The sequence below is a fragment of the Ambystoma mexicanum genome, chromosome 13 (assembly GCF_040938575.1).
Source record: "Ambystoma mexicanum isolate Mex_15411 chromosome 13, UKY_AmexF1_1, whole genome shotgun sequence".
Lineage (NCBI taxonomy): Eukaryota > Metazoa > Chordata > Amphibia > Caudata > Ambystomatidae > Ambystoma > Ambystoma mexicanum.
In genome coordinates this window covers 631,741,324-631,766,638 of record NC_090938.1, presented here as the reverse complement: position 1 = coordinate 631,766,638, position 25,315 = coordinate 631,741,324, and the positions used below count along the sequence as shown (strand labels likewise).

General features: G+C 50.3%; 2 non-coding genes across 2 annotated transcripts; both read right to left on the bottom strand.

The window, feature by feature from the left end:
• Positions 1-10,053: 10,053 nt before the first annotated feature.
• Positions 10,054-10,140, bottom strand: TRNASTOP-UCA (transfer RNA opal suppressor (anticodon UCA)). Its single transcript has one exon. It is a non-coding gene; the product is annotated as a tRNA-Sec (tRNA).
• A 13,299-nt stretch (positions 10,141-23,439) lies between these two features.
• On the bottom strand, positions 23,440-23,526 carry TRNASTOP-UCA (transfer RNA opal suppressor (anticodon UCA)). The gene has a single exon. It is a non-coding gene; the product is annotated as a tRNA-Sec (tRNA).
• Between the last annotated feature and the right edge of the window lie 1,789 nt (positions 23,527-25,315).

The following is a 25,315-nucleotide window of genomic DNA, read 5'->3' as shown; positions in this document are numbered from 1 at the left end:
TGAGATGGCTTAGGCTAGTTAGCAGGGCTAGCAATGCTTATTTTGAGAGGGGAGATGACGAATGGTGGTCTGTGGTGAGGCGGCTTAGGCTAGCTAGCAATGCTAGCTATCGTGACTTTGAGAGGGGAGATGATGAATGGTGGTCTATGGTGAGGTGGCCTGCTGACTTTGAGATGGGAGATGATGAATGGTGGTCTATGGTGAGATGGCTTAGGCTAGCTAGCAGGGCTAGCAATGCTGACTTTGAGAGAGGAGATGATGAATGATGGTCTGTGGTGAGGCGGATTAGGCTAGCTAGCAGGGCTAGCAATTCTGACTTTGAGAGGGGAGATGATGAATGGTGGCCTATGGTGAGGTGGCTTAGGCTAGCTAGCAGGGCTAGCAATGCTGACTTTGAGGGTGGGGATGATGAATGCTGGTCTATGGTGAGATGGCTTAGGCTAGTTAGCAGTGCTAGCAATGCTTACTTTGGGAGGGGAGAACACAAATGGTGGTCTGTGGTGAGGCAGCTTAGGCTAGCTAGCAGGGCTAGTAATTGTGACTTTGAGAGGGGAGATGATGAATGGTGATCTATCGTGAGGTGGCTTAGGCTAGCTAGCAGGGCTAGCCATTCTGACTTTGAGAGGGGAGATGATGAATGGTGCTCTATGGTGAGATGGCTTAGGTTAGCCAACAGGGCTAGCAGCGCTGACTTTGAGGGTGGAGAGGATGAATGGTGGTGTGTGGTGAGATGGCTTAGGCTAGCTAGTAGGACTAGCAATGCTGATGTTGAGGGTGGAGATGAAAGGTGGTCTTTGGTGAGGTGGCTTAGGCTAGTTAATAGGGGTAGCAATGCTTACTTTGAGAGGGGAGGTGATGAATGGTGGTCTGTAGTGGGGTGGCTAAGGCTTGCTAGCAGGGCTAGCAATGCTGACTTCGAGAGTGTAGATGATGAATGGTGGTCTATGGTGAGATGGCTTAGGCTAGCTAGCAGGGCTAGCAATTGTGACTTTGAGAGGGGAGATGATGAATGGAGGTCTGTAGTGGGGTGGCTTAGGCTTGCTAGCAGGGCTAGCAATGCTGACTTCGAGAGTGTAGATGATGAATGGTGGTCTATGGTGAGATGGCTTAGGCTAGCTAGCAGGACTAGCAATGCTGACCTTGAGTGGGGAGGTGATGAATGGTGGTCTATGGTGAGATGACTTAGGCTAGCTAGGAGGGCTAGCAATGCTGACTTTGAGGGCGGAGAGGATGAATGGTGGTGTCTGGTGAGATGGCTTAGGCTAGCTAGTAGGAATAGCAATGCAGATGTTGAGGGTGGAGTTGAATGGTGGTCTGTGGTGAGGTGGCTTAGGCTAGCTAGCAGGGCTAGCAATGCTGGCTTTGAGAGGGGAGATGACGAATGGTGGTCTATAGCCAGATGGCTTATGCTAGTTAGCAGGGCTAGAAATGCTGACTTTGAGAGGGGAGATGATGAATGGTGGTCAATGGTCTATTGGCTTAATCTAGTTAGCATGGCTAGCAATACTGACCTTGAGAGGGGAGGTGATGAATGGTGGTATGTGGTGAGGCACTTAGGCTAGCTAGCAGGGCTAGCAATGCTGACTTTGAGAGTGGAGATGATGAATGATGGTCTGTGGTGAGGCAGATTAGGCTAGCTAGCAGGGCTAGCAATTCTGACTTTGAGAGGGGAGATGATGAATGGTGGCCTATGGTGAGGTGGCTTAGGCTAGCTAGCAGGGCTAGCAATGCTGACTTTGAGAGGGGAGATGATGAATGGTGATCTATGGTGAGGTGGCTTAGGCTAGCTAGCAGGGCTACCAATGCTGACTTTGAGAGGATAGATGATGAATGGTGGTCTATGGTGAGATGGCTTAGTTTAGCCATCAGGGCTAGCAATGCTGACTTTGAGGGTGGAGACGATGAATGGTGGTCTATGGTGAGGTGGCTTAGGCTAGCTAGCAGGACTAGCAATGCTGACCTTGAGAGGGCAGGTGATGAATGGTGTTCTGTGGTGAGGGGCTTAGGCTATCTAGCAGGGCTAGCAATACTGACCTTGAGAGGGGAGGTGATGAATGGTGGTCTGTGGTGAGGCACTTAGGCTAGCTAGCAGGGCTAGCAATGCTGACTTTGAGAGTGTAGGTGATGAATGGTGGTCTGTGGTGAGGTCTCTTAGGCTAGCTAGCAGGGCTAGCAATGCTGACTTCGAGCGTGGAGATGATGAATGGTGGTCTATGGTGAGATGGATTATGCTAGCTAGCAGGGCTAGCATTGCTGATTTGAGCGTGGAGATGATGCATGCTGGTCTATGGTGAGGTGGCTTAGGCTAGCTAGCAGGACTAGCAATGCTGATCTTGAGAGGGCAGGTGATGAATGGTGTTCTGTGGTGAGGGGCTTAGGCTATCTAGCAGGGCTAGCAATACTGACCTTGAGAGGGGAGGTGATGAATGGTGGTCTGTGGTGAGACACTTAGGCTAGCTAGCAGGACTAGCAATGCTGACTTTGAGAGTGTAGGTGATGAATGATGTTATGTGGTGAGGCGGTTTAGGCTAGCTAGCAGGGCTAGCAATTCTGACTTTGAGAGGGGAGATGATGAATCGTGGCCTATGGTGAGGTGGCTTTGGCTAGCTAGCAGGGCTACCAATGCTGACTTTGAGAGGGGAGATGATGAATGGTGGTCTATGGTGAGATGGCTTAGTTTAGCCATCAGGGCTAGCAATGCTGACTTTGAGGGTGGAGACGATGAATGGTGGTCTATGGAGAGGTGGCTTAGGCTAGCTAGCAGGACTAGCAATGCTGAACTTGAGAGGGCAGGTGATGAATGGTGTTCTGTGGTGAGGGGCTTAGGCTATCTAGCAGGGCTAGCAATACTGACCTTGAGAGGGGAGGTGATGAATGGTGGTCTGTGGTGTGGCACTTAGGCTAGCTAGCAGGGCTAGCAATGCTGACTTTGAGAGTGTAGGTGATGAATGGTGGTCTGTGGTGAGGTCTCTTAGGCTAGCTAGCAGGGCTAGCAATGCTGACTTCGAGCGTGGAGATGATGAATGGTGGTCTATGGTGAGGTGGCCTGCTGACTTTGAGAGGGGAGATGATGAATGGTGGTCTATGGTGAGATGGATTATGCTAGCTAGCAGGGCTAGCACTGCTGATTTGAGCGTGGAGATGATGCATGGTGGTCTATGGTGAGGTGGCTTAGGCTAGCTAGCAGGGCTAGCACTGCTGATTTGAGCGTGAAGATGATGCATGGTGGTCCATGGTGAGGTGGCTTAGGCTAGCTAGCAGGGCTAGCAATGCTGACTTTGAGAGAGGAGATGATGAATGATGGTATGTGGTGAGGCGGTTTAGGCTAGCTAGCAGGGCTAGCAATTCTGACTTTGAGAGGGGAGATGATGAATGGTGGCCTATGGTGAGGTGGCTTAGGCTAGCTAGCAGGGCTAGCAATGCTGACTTTGAGGTTGGAGATGATGAGTGGTGGTCTATGGTGAGATGGCTTAGGCTAGCTAGCAGGGCTAGCAATGCTGAACTTGAGAGGGGAGATGAAGAATGGTGGTCTGTGGTGAGGCGGCTTAGGCTATCTAGCAGGGCTAGCAATACTGACCTTGAGAGGGGAGGTGATGAATGGTGGTCTGTGGTGTGGCACTTAGGCTAGCAGGCAGGGCTAGCAATGCTGACTTTGAGAGTGTAGGTGATGAATGGTGGTCTGTGGTGAGGTCTCTTAGGCTAGCTAGCAGGGCTAGCAATGCTGACTTCGAGCGTGGAGATGATGAATGGTGGTCTATGGTGAGGTGGCCTGCTGACTTTGAGAGGGGAGATGATGAATGGTGGTCTATGGTGAGATGGATTATGCTAGCTAGCAGGGCTAGCACTGCTGATTTGAGCGTGGAGATGATGCATGGTGGTCTATGGTGAGGTGGCTTAGGCTAGCTAGCAGGGCTAGCACTGCTGATTTGAGCGTGAAGATGATGCATGGTGGTCTATGGTGAGGTGGCTTAGGCTAGCTAGCAGGGCTAGCAATGCTGACTTTGAGAGAGGAGATGATGAATGATGGTATGTGGTGAGGCGGTTTAGGCTAGCTAGCAGGGCTAGCAATTCTGACTTTGAGAGGAGGGTGATGAATGGTGGCCTATGGTGAGGTGGCTTAGGCTAGCTAGCAGGGCTAGCAATGCTGACTTTGAGGTTGGAGATGATGAATGGTGGTCTATGGTGAGATGGCTTAGGCTAGTTAGCATGGCTAGCAATGATTTCTTTGAGAGGGGAGATGAAGAATGGTGGTCTGTGGTGAGGCGTCTTAGGATAGCTAGCAGGGCTAGCAATTCTGACTTTGGGGGTGGAGACGATGAATGGTGGTCTATGGTGAGATGGCCTAGGCTAGTTAGCTGGGCTAGCAATGCTTGCTTTGAGAGGGGAGGTGATGAATGGTGGTCTGTAGTGGGGTGGCTTAGGCTTGCTAGCAGGGCTAGCAATGCTGACTTCGAGAGGGTAGATGATGAATGGTGGTCTGTGGTTAGGTGGCTTACACTAGCTAGCAGGGCTAGCAATGCTGACCTTGAGAGGGGAGGTGATGAATGGTGGTCTGTGGAGAGGCACCTAGGCTACCTAGCAGGGCCAGCAATGCTGACTTTGAGAGGGGAGGTGATGAATGGTGGTCTGTGGTGAGGTGGCTTAGGCTAGCTAGCAGGGCTAGCAATGCTGACTTTGAGCGTGGAGATGATGAATGGTGGTCTATGGTGAGGTGGCCTGCTGACTTTGAGAGGGGAGATGATGAATGGTGGTCTGTAGTGGGGTGGCTAAGGCTTGCTAGCAGGGCTAGCAATGCTTACTTTGAGAGGGGAGGTGATGAATGGTGGTCTGTAGTGGGGTGGCTTAGGCTTGCTAGCAGGGCTAGCAATGCTGACTTTGAGGGTGGAGATGATGAATGGTGTTCTGTGGTGAGGCGCTTAGGCTAGCTAGCAGGGCTAGCAATGCAGACTTTGAGAGGGGGGTGATGAAAGGTGGTCTGTGGTTAGGTGGCTTACACTAGCTAGCAGAGCTAGTAATGCTGACCTTGAGAAGGGAGGTGATGAATGGTGGTCTGTGGAGAGGCACTTAGGCTACCTAGCAGGGCCAGCAATGCTGACTTTGAGAGGGGAGGTGATGAATGGTGGTCTGTGGTGAGGTGGCTTAGGCTAGCTAGCAGGCCTAGCAATGCTGACTTTGAGCGTGGAGATGATGAATGGTGGTCTATGGTGAGGTGGCCTGCTGACTTTGAGAGGGGAGATGATGAATGGTGGTCTATGGTGAGATGGCTTAGGCTAGCTAGCAGGGCTTGCAATGCTGACTTTGAGAGAGGAGATGATGAATGATGGTCTGTGGTGAGGCGGATTAGGCTAGTTAGCAGGGCTAGCAATGCTTACTTTGAGAGGGGAGAACACGAATGGTGGTCTGTGGTGAGGCAGCTTAGGCTATCTAGCAGGGCTAGTAATTGTGACTTTGAGAGGGGAGATGATGAATGGTGATCTATCATGAGGTGGCTTAGGCTAGCTAGCAGGGCTAGCCATTCTGACTTTGAGAGGGGAGATGATGAATGGTGGTCTATGGTGAGATGGCTTAGTTTAGCCATCAAGGCTAGCAATGCTGACTTTGAGGGTGGAGAGGATGAATGGTGGTCTATGGTGAGGTGCTTAGGCTAGCTAGCAGGACTAGCAATGCTTACTTTGAGAGGGGAGGTGATGAATGGTGGTCTGTAGTGGGGTGGCTTAGGCTTGCTAGCAGGCCTAGCAATGCTGACTTCGAGAGGGTAGATGATGAATGGTGGTCTATGGTGAGATGGTTTAGGCCAGCTAGCAGGACTAGCAATGCTGACTTTGAGAGGGAGATGATGAATGGTGGTCTATGGTGAGATGGCTTAGGTTAGCCATCAGGGATAGCAATGCTGACTTTGAGGGTGGAGAGGATGAATGGTGGTCTGTGGTGGGATGGCTTAGGCTAGCTAGTAGGACTAGCAATGCTGACGTTGAGGGTGGAGATGAAAGGTGGTCTTTTGTGAGGTGGCTTAGGCTAGTTAACAGGGCTAGCAATGCTTACTTTGAGAGGGGAGGTGATGAATGGTGGTCTGTAGTGGGGTGGCTTAGGCTAGCTAGCAGGGCTAGCAATGCTGACTTCGAGAGTGTAGATGATGAATGGTGGTCTATGGTGAGATGGCTTAGGCTAGCTAGCAGGGCTAGCAATGCTGACTTTGAGAGGGGAGATGATGAATGGTGGTCTATGGTGAGATGACTTAGGCTAGCTAGGAGGGCTAGCAACGCTGACTTTGAGGGCGGAGAGGATGAATGGTGGTCTGTGGTGAGATGGCTTAGGCTAGCTAGTAGGACTAGCAATGCTGATGTTGAGGGTGGAGTTGAATGGTGGTCTGTGGTGAGGTGGCTTAGGCTAGCTAGTAGGACTAGCAATGCTGACGTTGAGGGTGGAGATGAAAGGTGGTCTTTTGTGAGGTGGCTTAGGCTAGTTAGCAGGGCTAGAAATGTTGACTTTGAGAGGAACGATGATGAATGGTGGTCTATGGTGAGATGGCTTAGGCCAGCTAGCAGGGCTAGCAATGCTGACTTTGAGAGGGGAGATGATGAATGGTGGTCTATGGTGAGATGGCTTAGGTTAGCCTTCAGGGCTAGCAATGCTGACTTTTAGGGTGAAGAGGATGAATGGTGGTCTGTGGTGAGATGGCTTAGGCTAGCTAGTAGGACTAGCAATGCTGACGTTGAGGGTGGAGATGAAAGGTGGTCTTTTGTGAGGTGGCTTAGGCTAGTTAACAGGGCCTGCAATACTTACTTTGAGAGGGGAGGTGATGAATTGTGGTCTGTAGTGGGGTGGCTTAGGCTAGCTAGCAGGGCTAGCAAAGCTGACTTCGAGAGTGTAGAAGATGAATGGTGGTCTATGGTGAGGTGGCTTAGGCTAGCTAGCAGGGCTAGCAATGCTGAGTTTGAGAGGGGAGATGAAGAATGGTGGTCTATGATGAGATGACTTAGGCTAGATAGGAGGGCTAGCAACGCTGACTTTGAGGGCAGAGAGGATGAATGGTGGTCTGTGGTGAGATGGCTTAGGCTAGCTAGTAGGACTAGCAATGCTGATGTTGAGGGTGGAGTTGAATGGTGGTCTGTGGTGAGGTGGCTTAGGCTAGCTAGCAGGGCTAGCAATGCTGAATTTGAGAGGGGAGATGACGAATGGTGGTCTATAGCCAGATGGCTTATGCTAGTTAGCAGGGCTAGAAATGCTGACTTTGAGAGGGGAGATGATGAATGGTGGTCAATGGTCAGATGGCTTAATCTAGTTAGCATTGCTAGCAATGCTGACTTTGAGAGGGGGAGATGATGAATGGTGGTCTATGGTGAGGTGGCTTAGGCTAGCTAGCAGGACTAGCAATGCTGACCTTGAGAGGGGAGATGATGAATGATGGTCTGTGGTGAGGCGGATTAGGCTAGCTAGCAGGGCTAGCAATTCTGACTTTCAGAGGGGAGATGATGAATGTTGGCCTATGGTGAGGTGGTTTAGGCTAGCTAGCAGGCCTAGCAATGCTGACTTTGAGGATGGAGATGATGAATGGTGGTCTATGGTGAGATGGCTTAGGCTAGTTAGCAGGGCTAGCAATGCTTATTTTGAGAGGGGAGATGACGAATGGTGGTCTGTGGTGAGGCGGCTTAGGCTAGCTAGCAATGCTAGCAATTGTGACTTTGAGAGGGGAGATGATGAATGGTGGTCTATGGTGAGGTGGCTTAGGCTAGCTAGCAGGGCTAGCAATGCTGACTTTGAGCGTGGAGATGATGAATGGTGGTCTATGGTGAGGTGGCCTGCTGACTTTGGGAGGGGAGATGATGAATGGTGGTCTATGGTGAGATGGCTTAGGCTAGCTAGCAGGGCTAGCACTGCTGATTTGAGCGTGGAGACGATGCATGGTGGTCTATGGTGAGGTGGCTTCGGCTAGCTAGCAGGGCTAGCAATGCTGACTTTGAGAGAGGAGGTGATGAATGATGGTCTGTGGTGAGGCGGATTAGTCTAGCTAGCTGGGCTAGCAATTCTGACTTTCAGAGGGGAGATGATGAATGGTGGCCTATGGTGAGGTGGCTTAGGCTAGGTAGCAGGGCTAGCAATGCTGACCCTGAGGGTGGAGGTGATGAATGGTTGTCTATGGTGAGATGGCTTAGGCTAGTTAGCAGGGCTAGCAATGCTTAATTTGAGAGGGGAGATGACGAATGGTGGTCTGTGGTGAGGCGGCTTAGGCTAGCTAGCAATGCTAGCAATTGTGACTTTGAGAGGGGAGATGATGAATGGTGGTCTATGGTGAGGTGGCTTAGGCTAGCTAGCAGGGCTAGCAATGCTGACTTTGAGAGGGGAGATGATGAAAGGTGGTCTATGGTGAGATGGCTTAGGCTTGCTAGCAGGGCTAGCAATGCTGATTTGAGCATGGAGACGATGCATGGTGGTCTATGGTGAGGTGGCTTAGGCTAGCTAGCAGGGCTAGCAATGCTGACTTTGAGAGAGGAGATGATGAATGATGTTCTGTGGTGAGGCGGATTAGTCTAGCTAGCAGGGCTAGCAATTCTGACTTTCAGAGGGGAGATGATGAATGATGGCCTATGGTGAGGTGGCTTAGGCTAGGTAGCAGGGCTAGCAATGCTGACCTTGAGGGTGGAGATGATGAATGGTGGTCTATGGTGAGATGGCTTAGGCTAGTTAGCAGGGCTAGCAATGCTTATTTTGAGAGGGGAGATGACGAATGGTGGTCTGTGGTGAGGCGGCTTAGGCTAGCTAGCAATGCTAGCTATCGTGACTTTGAGAGGGGAGATGATGAATGGTGGTCTATGGTGAGGTGGCTTAGGCTAGCTAGCAGGGCTAGCAATGCTGACTTTGAGGGTGGAGATGATGAAAGGTGGTCTATGGTGAGATGGCTTAGGCTAGTTAGCAGGGCTAGCAATGCTTACTTTGAGAGGGGAGGTCATGAATGGTGGTCTGTAGTGGGGTGGCTTAGGCTTGCTAGCAGGCCTAGCAATGCTGACTTCGAAAGGGTAGATGATGAATGGTGGTCTATGGTGAGATGGCTTAGGCCAGCTAGCAGGGCTAGCAATGCTGACTTTGAGAGGGGAGATGATGAATGGTGGTCTATGGTGAGATGGCTTAGGTTAGCCATCAGGGCTAGCAATGCTGACTTTGAAGGTGGAGAGGATGAATGGTGGTCTCTGGTGAGATGGCTTAGGCTAGCTAGTAGGACTAGCAATGCTGACGTTGAGGGAGGAGATGAAAGGTGGTCTTTTGTGAGGTGGCTTAGGCTAGTTAACAGGTCTAGCAATGCTTACTTTGAGAGGGGAGGTGATGAATGGTGGTCTGTAGTGGGGTGGCTTAGGCTAGCTAGCAGGGCTAGCAATGCTGACTTCGAGAGTGTAGATGATGAATGGTGGTCTATGGTGAGATGGCTTAGGCTAGCTAGCAGGGCTAGCAATGCTGACTTTGAGAGGGGAGATGATGAATGATGGTCTATGGTGAGATGACTTAGGCTAGCTAGGAGGGCTAGCAATGCTGACTTTGAGGGCAGAGAGGATGAATGGTGGTCTGTGGTGAGATGGCTTAGGCTAGCTAGCAGGGCAAGCAAAGCTGACTTTTAGAGGGGAGATGATGAATGGTAGTCTATAGTGAGGTGGCTTAGGCTAGCTAGCAGGGCTAGCAACGCTGACTTTGAGGGTGGAGATGATGAATGGTGGTCTATGGTGAGCCCATGCAGTATCATCAGACATTGTTTGTGCAGGCAAAAACAGTGTATTCCCAGGAGGAGTAAGGGGGTGTGACCACATAGGTTATATCAAAGTGGGCCTGGTTATTTGCATTGTCAAAAAAGGTTAAAAGTGAAATCACATTGCTAATCCCCTGAAAAGGTGCTGCCTTCCTGTGCATCATCAGAAGAACTGCTGGCACCGCATGCTGTTAATCACTAGAGATGGGTATTCATGATTGGTACAATTCTTTTTTCTGTGATATAAATCTCGGCACTAAATGATTACTATGGACCCAACAAGATAAAAATTCTGATCACAGGAAAAAGAGAAACAAAACCACCCAGAAGGTGGAATTGAACCATTCTGTCGCTAAACAGCTACAGGTTTGAAGCCTGCACCCCAGACCACTGAGGCTCATCCAGGCAGTGGTGGAGCAGAACAACACCATATATATGTCACCTGTAAACAGTATCTCTAACTAATAGAGTGGGAAAGAAGCCTTTTGAACTGAATTAAACTGAGTTTCTGCTTCAGGTTTAGGACACCATTATTGATAACCTTAACTGTCCTGCTTTGATAGAAACAAATCAAGGAAAACGACGCCACTACTTGTATGTAAATCACTGCATGGACTTCTGGGTAACTTGGAAGGAGCTGCTGCTTCCTTGTATAATGTGGTCAAAGTACAGGCAATATGTTCTTCACATGTGGCGATGCTGGCAGCGCCTTGAAATCCCTGATGCTGATCCGTGGAATTATCTATGAACTGATTTATGTTTAGTATTAGTAGAGCACAGAGTTCACCACCAGGGTGGCCTCTTGGCACTTTGTGTGTATTGTACATAATGCATTTACAGGAATTATAACGTGTACACCTATCTGGGGAGCAGTAGAGGCTGTACAAGGGTGGGGGAGGTTGACAATCGCATGATCATTAGAGGAGGGGGAGCAGACTAGAGAAATCAGGGGAGCAGGGCTGGGGCTCCCCATTCAGTGGCAGCTATCTGCTGTTTTTGCTCTTTAAGCGCACACGCATCACGTTCTCCTCACTGTTTTTTTCAGCATTTTTAACTAGAAATGTTGAGCACAGGGTAATAATAATTTCTTCTTTGTATCGCTCTTTAGCCAAAAGCGCTTTACAGAGATCAAGTTTATAAAACGATTTTTGCCCAATCGAAATTTGTGTTCATTTTATCGACCTCGGAATGATGAGAGGCGGAGCTGACCTTCCAGGGATTCACAGCAGCTTCCTGCAAATTGCAGCAGCGAGCGCTCAACCTGCTGAGCTATCTCACCAGCTGCCCAGTACATGGGGAACGGTAGTGATATTACCGCTAAAACACTAGAGGTGGTGGAAGGAAGAATGAGAGGCAAGTGGGCAATGTGAGGCAAGGCTGTGAATATACATTATCCCGTTAGATTCCACACACACCCAGCTGAGTGTCCTCGAGCCACCGCTGTGGGTGCTGCTGGGGTGGAAGGGTGAACACCTGCTGGAGATCTTCAGTAGAGTGCAGAACTGCATTGAGGAGGTGCAGGAAGTCAAATGCCCTCAGGGTAAAGGGGTTCCTTCCACTTGAGAGCAAAGCAAAGGGCCTACATCTGGAAGCCGTGCAAGGCAATACTGGAGTTTTGAGGCAATGCTGACTTTGAGAGTGTAGGTGATGAATGGTGGTCTGTGGTGAGGTCTCTTAGGCTAGCTAGCAGGGCTAGCAATGCTGACTTCGAGCGTGGAGATGATGAATGGTGGTCTATGGTGATATGGATTATGCTAGCTAGCAGGGCTAGCATTGCTGATTTGAGCGTGGAGATGATGCATGGTGGTCTATGGTGAGGTGGCTTAGGCTAGCTAGCAGGACTAGCAATGCTGATCTTGAGAGGGCAGGTGATGAATGGTGTTCTGTGGTGAGGGGCTTAGGCTATCTAGCAGGGCTAGCAATACTGACCTTGAGAGGGGAGGTGATGAATGGTGGTCTGTGGTGAGGCACTTAGGCTAGCTAGCAGGGCTAGCAATGCTGACTTTGAGAGTGTAGGTGATGAATGATGTTATGTGGTGAGGCGGTTTAGGCTAGCTAGCAGGGCTAGCAATTCTGACTTTGAGAGGGGAGATGATGAATCGTGGCCTATGGTGAGGTGGCTTTGGCTAGCTAGCAGGGCTACCAATGCTGACTTTGAGAGGGGAGATGATGAATGGTGGTCTATGGTGAGATGGCTTAGTTTAGCCATCAGGGCTAGCAATGCTGACTTTGAGGGTGGAGACGATGAATGGTGGTCTATGGAGAGGTGGCTTAGGCTAGCTCGCAGGACTAGCAATGCTGAACTTGAGAGGGCAGGTGATGAATGGTGTTCTGTGGTGAGGGGTTTAGGCTATCTAGCAGGGCTAGCAATACTGACCTTGAGAGGGGAGGTGATGAATGGTGGTCTGTGGTGTGGCACTTAGGCTAGCTAGCAGGGCTAGCAATGCTGACTTTGAGAGTGTAGGTGATGAATGGTGGTCTGTGGTGAGGTCTCTTATTCTAGCTAGCAGGGCTAGCAATGCTGACTTCGAGCGTGGAGATGATGAATGGTGGTCTATGGTGAGGTGGCCTGCTGACTTTGAGAGGGGAGATGATGAATGGTGGTCTATGGTGAGATGGATTATGCTAGCTAGCAGGGCTAGCACTGCTGATTTGAGCGTGGAGATGATGCATGGTGGTCTATGGTGAGGTGGCTTAGGCTAGCTAGCAGGGCTAGCACTGCTGATTTGAGCGTGAAGATGATGCATGGTGGTCTATGGTGAGGTGGCTTAGGCTAGCTAGCAGGGCTAGCAATGCTGACTTTGAGAGAGGAGATGATGAATGATGGTATGTGGTGAGGCGGTTTAGGCTAGCTAGCAGGGCTAGCAATTCTGACTTTGAGAGGGGAGATGATGAATGGTGGCCTATGGTGAGGTGGCTTAGGCTAGCTAGCAGGGCTAGCAATGCTGACTTTGAGGTTGGAGATGATGAGTGGTGGTCTATGGTGAGATGGCTTAGGCTAGCTAGCAGGGCTAGCAATGCTGAACTTGAGAGGGGAGATGAAGAATGGTGGTCTGTGGTGAGGCGGCTTAGGCTATCTAGCAGGGCTAGCAATACTGACCTTGAGAGGGGAGGTGATGAATGGTGGTCTGTGGTGTGGCACTTAGGCTAGCAGGCAGGGCTAGCAATGCTGACTTTGAGAGTGTAGGTGATGAATGGTGGTCTGTGGTGAGGTCTCTTAGGCTAGCTAGCAGGGCTAGCAATGCTGACTTCGAGCGTGGAGATGATGAATGGTGGTCTATGGTGAGGTGGCCTGCTGACTTTGAGAGGGGAGATGATGAATGGTGGTCTATGGTGAGATGGATTATGCTAGCTAGCAGGGCTAGCACTGCTGATTTGAGCGTGGAGATGATGCATGGTGGTCTATGGTGAGGTGGCTTAGGCTAGCTAGCAGGGCTAGCACTGCTGATTTGAGCGTGAAGATGGTGCATGGTGGTCTATGGTGAGGTGGCTTAGGCTAGCTAGCAGGGCTAGCAATGCTGACTTTGAGAGAGGAGATGATGAATGATGGTATGTGGTGAGGCGGTTTAGGCTAGCTAGCAGGGCTAGCAATTCTGACTTTGAGAGGAGGGTGATGAATGGTGGCCTATGGTGAGGTGGCTTAGGCTAGCTAGCAGGGCTAGCAATGCTGACTTTGAGGTTGGAGATGATGAATGGTGGTCTATGGTGAGATGGCTTAGGCTAGTTAGCAGGGCTAGCAATGATTTCTTTGAGAGGGGAGATGAAGAATGGTGGTCTGTGGTGAGGCGTCTTAGGCTAGCTAGCAGGGCTAGCAATTGTGACTTTGAGAGGGGAGATGATGAATGGTGGTCTATGGTGAGGTGGCTTAGGATAGCTAGCAGGGCTAGCAATTCTGACTTTGGGGGTGGAGATGATGAATGGTGGTCTATGGTGAGATGGCCTAGGCTAGTTAGCTGGGCTAGCAATGCTTGCTTTGAGAGGGGAGGTGATGAATGGTGGTCTGTAGTGGGGTGGCTTAGGCTTGCTAGCAGGGCTAGCAATGCTGACTTCGAGAGGGTAGATGATGAATGGTGGTCTGTGGTTAGGTGGCTTACACTAGCTAGCAGGGCTAGCAATGCTGACCTTGAGAGGGGAGGTGATGAATGGTGGTCTGTGGAGAGGCACCTAGGCTACCTAGCAGGGCCAGCAATGCTGACTTTGAGAGGGGAGGTGATGAATGGTGGTCTGTGGTGAGGTGGCTTAGGCTAGCTAGCAGGGCTAGCAATGCTGACTTTGAGCGTGGAGATGATGAATGGTGGTCTATGGTGAGGTGGCCTGCTGACTTTGAGAGGGGAGATGATGAATGGTGGTCTGTAGTGGGGTGGCTAAGGCTTGCTAGCAGGGCTAGCAATGCTTACTTTGAGAGGGGAGGTGATGAATGGTGGTCTGTAGTGGGGTGGCTTAGGCTTGCTAGCAGGGCTAGCAATGCTGACTTCGAGAGGGTAGATGATGAATGGTGGTCTATGGTGAGATGGCTTAGGCTAGCTAGCAGGGCTAGCAATGCTGACTTTGAGGGTGGAGATGATGAATGGTGTTCTGTGGTGAGGCGCTTAGGCTAGCTAGCAGGGCTAGCAATGCAGACTTTGAGAGGGGGGTGATGAAAGGTGGTCTGTGGTTAGGTGGCTTACACTAGCTAGCAGAACTAGTAATGCTGACCTTGAGAAGGGAGGTGATGAATGGTGGTCTGTGGAGAGGCACTTAGGCTACCTAGCAGGGCCAGCAATGCTGACTTTGAGAGGGGAGGTGATGAATGGTGGTCTGTGGTGAGGTGGCTTAGGCTAGCTAGCAGGCCTAGCAATGCTGACTTTGAGCGTGGAGATGATGAATGGTGGTCTATGGTGAGATGGCTTAGGCTAGCTAGCAGGGCTTGCAATGCTGACTTTGAGAGAGGAGATGATGAATGATGGTCTGTGGTGAGGCGGATTAGGCTAGTTAGCAGGGCTAGCAATGCTTACTTTGAGAGGGGAGAACACAAATGGTGGTCTGTGGTGAGGCAGCTTAGGCTATCTAGCAGGGCTAGTAATTGTGACTTTGAGAGGGGAGATGATGAATGGTGATCTATCATGAGGTGGCTTAGGCTAGCTAGCAGGGCTAGCCATTCTGACTTTGAGAGGGGAGATGATGAATGGTGGTCTATGGTGAGATGGCTTAGTTTAGCCATCAAGGCTAGCAATGCTGACTTTGAGGGTGGAGAGGATGAATGGTGGTCTATGGTGAGGTGCTTAGGCTAGCTAGCAGGACTAGCAATGCTTACTTTGAGAGGGGAGGTGATGAATGGTGGTCTGTAGTGGAGTGGCTTAGGCTTGCTAGCAGGCCTAGCAATGCTGACTTCGAGAGGGTAGATGATGAATGGTGGTCTATGGTGAGATGGTTTAGGCCAGCTAGCAGGACTAGCAATGCTGACTTTGAGAGGGAGATGATGAATGGTGGTCTATGGTGAGATGGCTTAGGTTAGCCATCAGGGATAGCATTGCTGACTTTGAGAGTGGAGAGGATGAATGGTGGTCTGTGGTGGGATGGCTTAGGCTAGCTAGTAGGACTAGCAATGCTGACGTTGAGGGTGGAGATGAAAGGTGGTCTTTTGTGAGGTGGCTTAGGCTAGTTAACAGGGCTAGCAATGCTTACTTTGAGAGGGGAGGTGATGAATGGTGGTCTGTAGTGGGGTGGCTTAGGCTAGCTAGCAGGGCTAGCAATGCTGACTTCGAGAGTGTAGATGATGAATGGTGGTCTATGGTGAGATGGCTTAGGCTAGCTAGCAGGGCTAGCAATGCTGACTTTGAGAGGGGAGATGATGAATGGTGGTCTATGGTGAGATGACTTAGGCTAGCTAGGAGGGCTAGCAACGCTGACTTTGAGGGCGGAGAGGATGAATGGTGGTCTGTGGTGAGATGGCTTAGGCTAGCTAGTAGGACTAGCAATGCTGATGTTGAGGGTGGAGTTGAATGGTGGTCTGTGGTGAGGTGGCTTAGGCTAGCTAGTAGGACTAGCAATGCTGACGTTGAGGGTGGAGATGAAAGGTGGTCTTTTGTGAGGTGGCTTAGGCTAGTTAGCAGGGCTAGAAATGTTGACTTTGAGAGGAAAGATGATGAATGGTGGTCTATGGTGAGATGGCTTAGGCCAGCTAGCAGGGCTAGCAATGCTGACTTTGAGAGGGGAGATGATGAATGGTGGTCTATGGTGAGATGGCTTAGGTTAGCCTTCAGGGCTAGCAATGCTGACTTTGAGGGTGAAGAGGATGAATGGTGGTCTGTGGTGAGATGGCTTAGGCTAGCTAGTAGGACTAGCAATGCTGACGTTGAGGGTGGAGATGAAAGGTGGTCTTTTGTGAGGTGGCTTAGGCTAGTTAACAGGGCCTGCAATACTTACTTTGAGAGGGGAGGTGATGAATTGTGGTCTGTAGTGGGGTGGCTTAGGCTAGCTAGCAGGGCTAGCAAAGCTGACTTCGAGAGTGTAGATGATGAATGGTGGTCTATGGTGAGGTGGCTTAGGCTAGCTAGCAGGGCTAGCAATGCTGAGTTTGAGAGGGGAGATGAAGAATGGTGGTCTATGATGAGATGACTTAGGCTAGATAGGAGGGCTAGCAACGCTGACTTTGAGGGCAGAGAGGATGAATGGTGGTCTGTGGTGAGATGGCTTAGGCTAGCTAGTAGGACTAGCAATGCTGATGTTGAGGGTGGAGTTGAATGGTGGTCTGTGGTGAGGTGGCTTAGGCTAGCTAGCAGGGCTAGCAATGCTGACTTTGAGAGGGGAGATGACGAATGGTGGTCTATAGCCAGATGGCTTATGCTAGTTAGCAGGGCTAGAAATGCTGACTTTGAGAGGGGAGATGATGAATGGTGGTCAATGGTCAGATGGCTTAATCTAGTTAGCATTGCTAGCAATGCTGACTTTGAGAGGGGGAGATGATGAATGGTGGTCTATGGTGAGGTGGCTTAGGCTAGCTAGCAGGACTAGCAATGCTGACCTTGAGAGGGGAGATGATGAATGATGGTCTGTGGTGAGGCGGATTAGGCTAGCTAGCAGGGCTAGCAATTCTGACTTTCAGAGGGGAGATGATGAATGTTGGCCTATGGTGAGGTGGTTTAGGCTAGCTAGCAGGCCTAGCAATGCTGACTTTGAGGATGGAGATGATGAATGGTGGTCTATGGTGAGATGGCTTAGGCTAGTTAGCAGGGCTAGCAATGCTTATTTTGAGAGGGGAGATGACGAATGGTGGTCTGTGGTGAGGCGGCTTAGGCTAGCTAGCAATGCTAGCAATTGTGACTTTGAGAGGGGAGATGATGAATGGTGGTCTATGGTGAGGTGGCTTAGGCTAGCTAGCAGGGCTAGCAATGCTGACTTTGAGCGTGGAGATGATGAATGGTGGTCTATGCTGAGGTGGCCTGCTGACTTTGGGAGGGGAGATGATGAATGGTGGTCTATGGTGAGATGGCTTAGGCTAGCTAGCAGGGCTAGCACTGCTGATTTGAGCGTGGAGACGATGCATGGTGGTCTATGGTGAGGTGGCTTCGGCTAGCTAGCAGGGCTAGCAATGCTGACTTTGAGAGAGGAGGTGATGAATGATGGTATGTGGTGAGGCGGTTTAGGCTAGCTAGCAGGGCTAGCAATTCTGACTTTGAGAGGAGGGTGATGAATGGTGGCCTATGGTGAGGTGGCTTAGGCTAGCTAGCAGGGCTAGCAATGCTGACTTTTAGGTTGGAGATGATGAATGGTGGTCTATGGTGAGATGGCTTAGGCTACTTAGCAGGGCTAGCAATGATTTCTTTGAGAGGGGAGATGAAGAATGGTGGTCTGTGGTGAGGCGTCTTAGGCTAGCTAGCAGGGCTAGCAATTGTGACTTTGAGAGGGGAGATGATGAATGGTGGTCTATGGTGAGGTGGCTTAGGATAGCTAGCAGGGCTAGCAATTCTGACTTTGGGGGTGGAGATGATGAATGGTGGTCTATGGTGAGATGGCCTAGGCTAGTTAGCTGGGCTAGCAATGCTTGCTTTGAGAGGGGAGGTGATGAATGGTGGTCTGTAGTGGGGTGGCTTAGGCTTGCTAGCAGGGCTAGCAATGCTGACTTCGAGAGGGTAGATGATGAATGGTGGTCTGTGGAGAGGCACCTAGGCTACCTAGCAGGGCCAGCAATGCTGACTTTGAGAGGGGAGGTGATGAATGGTGGTCTGTGGTGAGGTGGCTTAGGCTTGCTAGCAGGGCTAGCAATGCTGACTTTGAGCGTGGAGATGATGAATGGTGGTCTATGGTGAGGTGGCCTGCTGACTTTGAGAGGGGAGATGATGAATGGTGGTCTGTAGTGGGGTGGCTAAGGCTTGCTAGCAGGGCTAGCAATGCTTACTTTGAGAGGGGAGGTGATGAATGGTGGTCTGTAGTGGGGTGGCTTAGGCTTGCTAGCAGGGCTAGCAATGCTGACTTCGAGAGGGTAGATGATGAATGGTGGTCTATGGTGAGATGGCTTAGGCTAGCTAGCAGGGCTAGCAATGCTGACTTTGAGGGTGGAGATGATGAATGGTGTTCTGTGGTGAGGCGCTTAGGCTAGCTAGCAGGGCTAGCAATGCAGACTTTGAGAGGGGGGTGATGAAAGGTGGTCTGTGGTTAGGTGGCTTACACTAGCTAGCAGAGCTAGTAATGCTGACCTTGAGAAGGGAGGTGATGAATGGTGGTCTGTGGAGAGGCACTTAGGCTACCTAGCAGGGCCAGCAATGCTGACTTTGAGAGGGGAGGTGATGAATGGTGGTCTGTGGTGAGGTGGCTTAGGCTAGCTAGCAGGCCTAGCAATGCTGACTTTGAGCGTGGAGATGATGAATGGTGGTCTATGGTGAGGTGGCCTGCTGACTTTGAGAGGGGAGATGATGAATGGTGGTCTATGGTGAGATGGCTTAGGCTAGCTAGCAGGGCTTGCAATGCTGACTTTGAGAGAGGAGATGATGAATGATGGTCTGTGGTGAGGCGGATTAGGCTAGTTAGCAGGGCTAGCAATGCTTACTTTGAGAGGGGAGAACACGAATGGTGGTCTGTGGTGAGGCAGCTTAGGCTATCTAGCAGGGCTAGTAATTGTGACTTTGAGAGGGGAGATGATGAATGGTGATCTATCATGAGGTGGCTTAGGCTAGCTAGCAGGGCTAGCCATTCTGACTTTGAGAGGGGAGATGATGAATGGTGGTCTATGGTGAGATGGCTTAGTTTAGCCATCAAGGCTAGCAATGCTGACTTTGAGGGTGGAGAGGATGAATGGTGGTCTATGGTGAGGTGCTTAGGCTAGCTAGCAGGACTAGCAATGCTTACTTTGAGAGGGGAGGTGATGAATGGTGGTCTGTAGTGGGGTGGCTTAGGCTTGCTAGCAGGCCTAGCAATGCTGACTTCGAGAGGGTAGATGATGAATGGTGGTCTATGGTGAGATGGTTTAGGCCAGCTAGCAGGACTAGCAATGCTGACTTTGAGAGGGAGATGATGAATGGTGGTCTATGGTGAGATGGCTTAGGTTAGCCATCAGGGATAGCAATGCTGACTTTGAGGGTGGAGAGGATGAATGGTGGTCTGTGGTGGGATGGCTTAGGCTAGCTAGTAGGACTAGCAATGCTGACGTTGAGGGTGGAGATGAAAGGTGGTCTTTTGTGAGGTGGCTTAGGCTAGTTAACAGGGCTAGCAATGCTTACTTTGAGAGGGGAGGTGATGAATGGTGGTCTGTAGTGGGGTGGCTTAGGCTAGCTAGCAGGGCTAGCAATGCTGACTTCGAGAGTGTAGATGATGAATGGTGGTCTATGGTGAGATGGCTTAGGCTAGCTAGCAGGGCTAGCAATGCTGACTTTGAGAGGGGAGATGATGAATGGTGGTCTATGGTGAGATGACTTAGGCTAGCTAGGAGGGCTAGCAACGCTGACTTTGAGGGCGGAGAGGATGAATGGTGGTCTGTGGTGAGATGGCTTAGGCTAGCTAGTAGGACTAGCAATGCTGATGTTGAGGGTGGAGTTGAATGGTGGTCTGTGGTGAGGTGGCTTAGGCTAGCTAGTAGGACTAGCAATGCTGACGTTGAGGGTGGAGATGAAAGGTGGTCTTTTGTGAGGTGGCTTAGGCTAGTTAGCAGGGCTAGAAATGTTGACTTTGAGAGGAACGATGATGAATGGTGGTCTATGGTGAGATGGCTTAGGCCAGCTAGCAGGGCTAGCAATGCTGACTTTGAGAGGGGAGATGATGAATGGTGGTCTATGGTGAGATGGCTTAGGTTAGCCTTCAGGGCTAGCAATGCTGACTTTGAGGGTGAAGAGGATGAATGGTGGTCTGTGGTGAGATGGCTTAGGCTAGCTAGTAGGACTAGCAATGCTGACGTTGAGGGTGGAGATGAAAGGTGGTCTTTTGTGAGGTGGCTTAGGCTAGTTAACAGGGCCTGCAATACTTACTTTGAGAGGGGAGGTGATGAATTGTGGTCTGTAGTGGGGTGGCTTAGGCTAGCTAGCAGGGCTAGCAAAGCTGACTTCGAGAGTGTAGATGATGAATGGTGGTCTATGGTGAGGTGGCTTAGGCTAGCTAGCAGGGCTAGCAATGCTGAGTTTGAGAGGGGAGATGAAGAATGGTGGTCTATGATGAGATGACTTAGGCTAGATAGGAGGGCTAGCAATGCTGACTTTGAGGGCAGAGAGGATGAATGGTGGTCTGTGGTGAGATGGCTTAGGCTAGCTAGTAGGACTAGCAATGCTGATGTTGAGGGTGGAGTTGAATGGTGGTCTGTGGTGAGGTGGCTTAGGCTAGCTAGCAGGGCTAGCAATGCTGACTTTGAGAGGGGAGATGACGAATGGTGGTCTATAGCCAGATGGCTTATGCTAGTTAGCAGGGCTAGAAATGCTGACTTTGAGAGGGGAGATGATGAATGGTGGTCAATGGTCAGATGGCTTAATCTAGTTAGCATTGCTAGCAATGCTGACTTTGAGAGGGGGAGATGATGAATGGTGGTCTATGGTGAGGTGGCTTAGGCTAGCTAGCAGGACTAGCAATGCTGACCTTGAGAGGGGAGATGATGAATGATGGTCTGTGGTGAGGCGGATTAGGCTAGCTAGCAGGGCTAGCAATTCTGACTTTCAGAGGGGAGATGATGAATGTTGGCCTATGGTGAGGTGGTTTAGGCTAGCTAGCAGGCCTAGCAATGCTGACTTTGAGGATGGAGATGATGAATGGTGGTCTATGGTGAGATGGCTTAGGCTAGTTAGCAGGGCTAGCAATGCTTATTTTGAGAGGGGAGATGACGAATGGTGGTCTGTGGTGAGGCGGCTTAGGCTAGCTAGCAATGCTAGCAATTGTGACTTTGAGAGGGGAGATGATGAATGGTGGTCTATGGTGAGGTGGCTTAGGCTAGCTAGCAGGGCTAGCAATGCTGACTTTGAGCGTGGAGATGATGAATGGTGGTCTATGGTGAGGTGGCCTGCTGACTTTGGGAGGGGAGATGATGAATGGTGGTCTATGGTGAGATGGCTTAGGCTAGCTAGCAGGGCTAGCACTGCTGATTTGAGCGTGGAGACGATGCATGGTGGTCTATGGTGAGGGGGCTTCGGCTAGCTAGCAGGGCTAGCAATGCTGACTTTGAGAGAGGAGGTGATGAATGATGGTCTGTGGTGAGGCGGATTAGTCTAGCTAGCTGGGCTAGCAATTCTGACTTTCAGAGGGGAGATGATGAATGGTGGCCTATGGTGAGGTGGCTTAGGCTAGGTAGCAGGGCTAGCAATGCTGACCCTGAGGGTGGAGGTGATGAATGGTTGTCTATGGTGAGATGGCTTAGGCTAGTTAGCAGGGCTAGCAATGCTTATTTTGAGAGGGGAGATGACGAATGGTGGTCTGTGGTGAGGCGGCTTAGGCTAGCTAGCAATGCTAGCAATTGTGACTTTGAGAGGGGAGATGATGAATGGTGGTCTATGGTGAGGTGGCTTAGGCTAGCTAGCAGGGCTAGCAATGCTGACTTTGAGAGGGGAGATGATGAAAGGTGGTCTATGGTGAGATGGCTTAGGCTTGCTAGCAGGGCTAGCAATGCTGATTTGAGCATGGAGACGATGCATGGTGGTCTATGGTGAGGTGGCTTAGGCTAGCTAGCAGGGCTAGCAATGCTGACTTTGAGAGAGGAGATGATGAATGATGTTCTGTGGTGAGGCGGATTAGTCTAGCTAGCAGGGCTAGCAATTCTGACTTTCAGAGGGGAGATGATGAATGATGGCCTATGGTGAGGTGGCTTAGGCTAGGTAGCAGGGCTAGCAATGCTGACCTTGAGGGTGGAGATGATGAATGGTGGTCTATGGTGAGATGGCTTAGGCTAGTTAGCAGGGCTAGCAATGCTTATTTTGAGAGGGGAGATGACGAATGGTGGTCTGTGGTGAGGCGGCTTAGGCTAGCTAGCAATGCTAGCTATCGTGACTTTGAGAGGGGAGATGATGAATGGTGGTCTATGGTGAGGTGGCTTAGGCTAGCTAGCAGGGCTAGCAATGCTGACTTTGAGGGTGGAGATGATGAAAGGTGGTCTATGGTGAGATGGCTTAGGCTAGTTAGCAGGGCTAGCAATGCTTACTTTGAGAGGGGAGGTCATGAATGGTGGTCTGTAGTGGGGTGGCTTAGGCTTGCTAGCAGGCCTAGCAATGCTGACTTCGAAAGGGTAGATGATGAATGGTGGTCTATGGTGAGATGGCTTAGGCCAGCTAGCAGGGCTAGCAATGCTGACTTTGAGAGGGGAGATGATGAATGGTGGTCTATGGTGAGATGGCTTAGGTTAGCCATCAGGGCTAGCAATGCTGACTTTGAAGGTGGAGAGGATGAATGGTGGTCTCTGGTGAGATGGCTTAGGCTAGCTAGTAGGACTAGCAATGCTGACGTTGAGGGAGGAGATGAAAGGTGGTCTTTTGTGAGGTGGCTTAGGCTAGTTAACAGGTCTAGCAATGCTTACTTTGAGAGGGGAGGTGATGAATGGTGGTCTGTAGTGGGGTGGCTTAGGCTAGCTAGCAGGGCTAGCAATGCTGACTTCGAGAGTGTAGATGATGAATGGTGGTCTATGGTGAGATGGCTTAGGCTAGCTAGCAGGGCTAGCAATGCTGACTTTGAGAGGGGAGATGATGAATGATGGTCTATGGTGAGATGACTTAGGCTAGCTAGGAGGGCTAGCAATGCTGACTTTGAGGGCAGAGAGGATGAATGGTGGTCTGTGGTGAGATGGCTTAGGCTAGCTAGCAGGGCAAGCAAAGCTGACTTTTAGAGGGGAGATGATGAATGGTAGTCTATAGTGAGGTGGCTTAGGCTAGCTAGCAGGGCTAGCAACGCTGACTTTGAGGGTGGAGATGATGAATGGTGGTCTATGGTGAGCCCATGCAGTATCATCAGACATTGTTTGTGCAGGCAAAAACAGTGTATTCCCAGGAGGAGTAAGGGGGTGTGACCACATAGGTTATATCAAAGTGGGCCTGGTTATTTGCATTGTCAAAAAAGGTTAAAAGTGAAATCACATTGCTAATCCCCTGAAAAGGTGCTGCCTTCCTGTGCATCATCAGAAGAACTGCTGGCACCGCATGCTGTTAATCACTAGAGATGGGTATTCATGATTGGTACAATTCTTTTTTCTGTGATATAAATCTCGGCACTAAATGATTACTATGGACCCAACAAGATAAAAATTCTGATCACAGGAAAAAGAGAAACAAAACCACCCAGAAGGTGGAATTGAACCATTCTGTCGCTAAACAGCTACAGGTTTGAAGCCTGCACCCCAGACCACTGAGGCTCATCCAGGCAGTGGTGGAGCAGAACAACACCATATATATGTCACCTGTAAACAGTATCTCTAACTAATAGAGTGGGAAAGAAGCCTTTTGAACTGAATTAAACTGAGTTTCTGCTTCAGGTTTAGGACACCATTATTGATAACCTTAACTGTCCTGCTTTGATAGAAACAAATCAAGGAAAACGACGCCACTACTTGTATGTAAATCACTGCATGGACTTCTGGGTAACTTGGAAGGAGCTGCTGCTTCCTTGTATAATGTGGTCAAAGTACAGGCAATATGTTCTTCACATGTGGCGATGCTGGCAGCGCCTTGAAATCCCTGATGCTGATCCGTGGAATTATCTATGAACTGATTTATGTTTAGTATTAGTAGAGCACAGAGTTCACCACCAGGGTGGCCTCTTGGCACTTTGTGTGTATTGTACATAATGCATTTACAGGAATTATAACGTGTACACCTATCTGGGGAGCAGTAGAGGCTGTACAAGGGTGGGGGAGGTTGACAATCGCATGATCATTAGAGGAGGGGGAGCAGACTAGAGAAATCAGGGGAGCAGGGCTGGGGCTCCCCATTCAGTGGCAGCTATCTGCTGTTTTTGCTCTTTAAGCGCACACGCATCACGTTCTCCTCACTGTTTTTTTCAGCATTTTTAACTAGAAATGTTGAGCACAGGGTAATAATAATTTCTTCTTTGTATCGCTCTTTAGCCAAAAGCGCTTTACAGAGATCAAGTTTATAAAACGATTTTTGCCCAATCGAAATTTGTGTTCATTTTATCGACCTCGGAATGATGAGAGGCGGAGCTGACCTTCCAGGGATTCACAGCAGCTTCCTGCAAATTGCAGCAGCGAGCGCTCAACCTGCTGAGCTATCTCACCAGCTGCCCAGTACATGGGGAACGGTAGTGATATTACCGCTAAAACACTAGAGGTGGTGGAAGGAAGAATGAGAGGCAAGTGGGCAATGTGAGGCAAGGCTGTGAATATACATTATCCCGTTAGATTCCACACACACCCAGCTGAGTGTCCTCGAGCCACCGCTGTGGGTGCTGCTGGGGTGGAAGGGTGAACACCTGCTGGAGATCTTCAGTAGAGTGCAGAACTGCATTGAGGAGGTGCAGGAAGTCAAATGCCCTCAGGGTAAAGGGGTTCCTTCCACTTGAGAGCAAAGCAAAGGGCCTACATCTGGAAGCCGTGCAAGGCAATACTGGAGTTTTGAGGCAATGCTGACTTTGAGAGTGTAGGTGATGAATGGTGGTCTGTGGTGAGGTCTCTTAGGCTAGCTAGCAGGGCTAGCAATGCTGACTTCGAGCGTGGAGATGATGAATGGTGGTCTATGGTGATATGGATTATGCTAGCTAGCAGGGCTAGCATTGCTGATTTGAGCGTGGAGATGATGCATGGTGGTCTATGGTGAGGTGGCTTAGGCTAGCTAGCAGGACTAGCAATGCTGATCTTGAGAGGGCAGGTGATGAATGGTGTTCTGTGGTGAGGGGCTTAGGCTATCTAGCAGGGCTAGCAATACTGACCTTGAGAGGGGAGGTGATGAATGGTGGTCTGTGGTGAGGCACTTAGGCTAGCTAGCAGGGCTAGCAATGCTGACTTTGAGAGTGTAGGTGATGAATGATGTTATGTGGTGAGGCGGTTTAGGCTAGCTAGCAGGGCTAGCAATTCTGACTTTGAGAGGGGAGATGATGAATCGTGGCCTATGGTGAGGTGGCTTTGGCTAGCTAGCAGGGCTACCAATGCTGACTTTGAGAGGGGAGATGATGAATGGTGGTCTATGGTGAGATGGC